Source organism: Vulpes lagopus, chromosome 2 (assembly GCF_018345385.1).
Source record: "Vulpes lagopus strain Blue_001 chromosome 2, ASM1834538v1, whole genome shotgun sequence".
Taxonomy (NCBI): domain Eukaryota; kingdom Metazoa; phylum Chordata; class Mammalia; order Carnivora; family Canidae; genus Vulpes; species Vulpes lagopus.
Genome location: NC_054825.1, coordinates 138,662,119 through 138,665,872, shown reverse-complemented (window position 1 = coordinate 138,665,872; position 3,754 = coordinate 138,662,119). Strand labels below are relative to the sequence as shown.

The following is a 3,754-nucleotide window of genomic DNA, read 5'->3' as shown; positions in this document are numbered from 1 at the left end:
TGGAAGGATAGAGTGTAGAAAGTGAGTGACATTTTAAGAGGGTAAAATTCCCATCTACCTAACAGGAAATCAATAGATAATGTCAAAATGATAATAAATCAAGAAATATCATTACAAACATAATCTTAAAGAGTACACAGACCAATACAAAACAGAATAGCTGAAATAGCTAAAATGTTTACCTCTAGGGAATGAGATTGAGGTGGCAGGTGTCATTGGTGCAGAAGATTACTATTTTGGGTTATAAAACTTTTGATATGATTTAATTTTTTTCAAATCTTATTTAAAGTGTTTTCAAAGCATTTTTAAAGGAAAGAACTAATAAGAAGGGAAACTGTCTGCTGTGTGTGAAACCTAGTTCAGCTCCCTTAGAGAATTCTTTCTTCTTCCATTGAGCCCCAATAAGACTTTGTACACTGCACCATTATAGCCCTTCTCATGTTTTATCACCATTTACAGCTACTTTATTAGCCCTGTGCTCTTCTCTGCTAGCTCCTTCCTACTTTCCTCCTCTTGCCCACCACCATTTTTGAGTTATGCCTCCACCACCCTTAACTGTGAGATCTTGGAGTTTCTGGTTTGTGTCTCACTCAGTGCTTAGTTCAAAACATGGAACACAGTAGGTGCTCAATGAATGTTTACTGAAGACATATATTAGGCAAAATATTGAATGAGTAAATGAATCTCTGTTTCTGAGAACCTCAGTAGAGCCTACAAATGCATTTTTCCATTCATTAAATATTAATATAGAAGAGACAGCAAAGTTTCCCGTAAGAACTGTTATCTGTTCTTTAGAAAATGTTTTAGTTATCCTATTACAATGTAAAAGGATAAGACTGTTTAATGTAAGTTACTTGGGATTCCCACACACCCACTAATGTCAAGACGGTAAGATATCTCACAGGTGCAGGTTCCCAAATGCTTTATGGCTGAAAATATAGCACTGCTGTATGTAATTGTAATTGTTACAAGACCCCCTTCAGGCACTGAGACCATCTTACCAGAGAGGCATGTCCTGAGTATCCTCTTTAAAGCTGTTACACAAACCTCCTCATTGCGCTGCCAGAATTCCCTATCACCTTCCTCCTCTACTTTTCTCAATAGTCTTTACCAGCAACCAGGGAAGCTCACCCAAGCACTGGTGTCCACAGTCTTTATTGGAGCACCATGGTCAACACAAGAACCTTCTGGAGGGAGCACCTGGGTGGCTCAGTGGTTGAGTGTCTGCCTTTGGCTCAGGTCTCGATCCTGGGGTCCTGGGATCAAGTCTCCCATCGGGCTCCCCGCGAGGAGCCTGCTTCTCCCTCTGCCTATGTCTCTGCCCCTCTCTGCATCTTTCATGAATAAGTGAACTAAATCTTAAAAACAATGAGCAATTATTGCGCCTCAGATAAACCTCATTGGCTACGATACTGCCACTGCACAAAGCTGAAATCTTAAAAACAAAAACAAGAACCTTCTGGAGTATTCGACATAATCCGTATCTTGACATGGATAATGGCTACTCAAGTGTATATACCCTTGTCAAAAACCTTGAACTGTAGGGGTAGCCCCGGTGGCGCAGCGGTTTAGCGTCGCCTGCAGCCCAGGGTGTGATCCTGGAGACCCGGGATTAAGTCCTACGTCGGGCTCCCTGCATGGAGCCTGCTGTCTCTGCCTCTCTCTCTGTCTCTCATGAATAAGTAAATAAAATCTTAAAAAAAAAAAACCTTGAACTGTACATTTAAAATGTGTACATTCTACTAAGCACAAATTACACTTTACCAGTTCTATTAGCGTTAAAAAATTAAAGCACTATTAAAGTTAACATTCGTGCAATTTTCTGAATTATATACTGCAGTAAAACATGTTTTTGAAAGATGTACCTCTCAAGTTTCTGGCTACCAGTAGTTACTATGGACTGAATGTTTATGGCCCCAGGTAAATCATATGTTGAAATCCTAAACCCAGGGTGGCTATATGGGGCCTCTAGGGAAGTAATTAAGGTCAAATGAGCTCATAGGGTTGGGGCTCTGATCTGATAGGATTAGTGTCCCTATAAGGAGAGAATCCAAAGAGCTCCCTCTCTCTCCACAAAAGGAAGAGGTCATGTGAACACACCATATAATGACAGCAGCTTGCAAGTTAAGAGAAGAGGTCCCAGAATGTAACCTACTTTGCCAGCACCTTTATCTTGGACTTCCCAGCCTCTAGAACTATGAAAAATAAATTTCTGCTGTTAGAGCCCTCAGTCCACCATAGATGGGTCAGGCAGCCCAAGCAGAGTAATACAGAAGTGTAATTGGGAACATCCCCCACTATTGCATCCTGAAATCCATCACTGGTGGATCTGGGGCCACTCTTCCCACAAGGTCAACACAAGAACCCTACCAATCACCAAAAGGGGAGGGACACTAAGGCAGGTCTCTTTCTGGGAGAGGAAAGACTCCTCTGATGGGCCACTTTGGCTCTAGACTGCCCCTCAACCTTACTAATACTTTCTTAGAACTGTACCACAGTCTAAGAGTTTTCCTTCCTTCTCTCCCTGCAACCTCCTCCAGCTACTTCCCCATTTTCCCTTACTGACATTTTCCCTAATAAATCTCTGCACGTATAATACCACCATGGAATCTGCTTCTCAGGGGATCCAAACCAACGTAACTCCTTAGAAGAAGGAAAAGAGATCAAGTCAACGAGTTACGTGGCAGGGGGAAAAATCAGCTATAAGTTAACAAGAAATGTTAGAACATTGGAGAAAAGATAAACTTCAACCACACATACAAGAAACTTGCCTGTCTATTCACTTAAAGTGGTGTGAGGTGTGAGATCCAAAGGAATTGAGCCTTTTTTGAAACCACTGTTTATTTTTTAAACTTCAGTTTATTAAAATATGCTACCCAATCTCAAAGTACTTCGAGTTTTAGCTTCTCACCACAATGTTACCCGGATCTGAACCAAGACCAAACTGATGGTCTTAGTCATTGTCCATTATCAAGTGCATGCTAATGAGGTTGCTGAAAAAAATCAGGTCCCAGAGATCAGGAAGCAGGACATTCAGCTACCAAAGACCTTGAGGGACTGGCTGTATCTGGATAGCTCTGGAAACGTCTCACCTTATTTAATTACTTAAAGTAATTCGGTCCATCAGGCTACTTCAGGCAGGAACAGAGTGTGTAACAACAGCACTTAATCTCATCTCGCCTTGCCAACGACTCCTTACTGCAGATACGGTTCAAATGATAGGCTCTTCTGTCATTACCCATTTGCAGCAGTGTCTTTGCAATTACTACAGTGTGGTTTGGGATTGGTCAACATATCATTAACTTTCTTCTTGGAACTCTGGACTTTCTGTCTGAAGAGTCATCATGTTTTGCAGAATACTATGTGCTTCTTAAGCACTGGAACAGACTATGTGAACTGTGTGGGATCCTCTTAACCAAATGGTCATGTCTTCCAACTTAGAACTACAGCTTAATTCCTGGTTGTTGTTTTCATAAAAACAAAAGAAAGGGACTCAGGGAATCCATAGGTTTTGTTTCTCTAAAGAAAAAGGACAATCTAGTTTACTCACCAAAACAGATGTCTATTCTCTGACTCTATCACAAGAACGTCCTATATATTTCCTATATATAACTCATTTTCCTTCAGCCTTAAATCTCCAACACCTCCTCTCTATATTCTCACTGACAGCTGAAGACCTTGCATCCTGCTCACTAGAGAGCACTGGAGCCATCACCAGAGAACTTCAATCCTCCAATCCTCACAGATTCATACA

General features: G+C 41.2%; 1 pseudogene; it reads right to left on the bottom strand.

Annotated features, from left to right (window-relative positions):
• Positions 1–1,312: 1,312 nt before the first annotated feature.
• LOC121485876 lies at positions 1,313–1,430 on the bottom strand (annotated as a pseudogene).
• Positions 1,431–3,754: the final 2,324 nt, after the last annotated feature.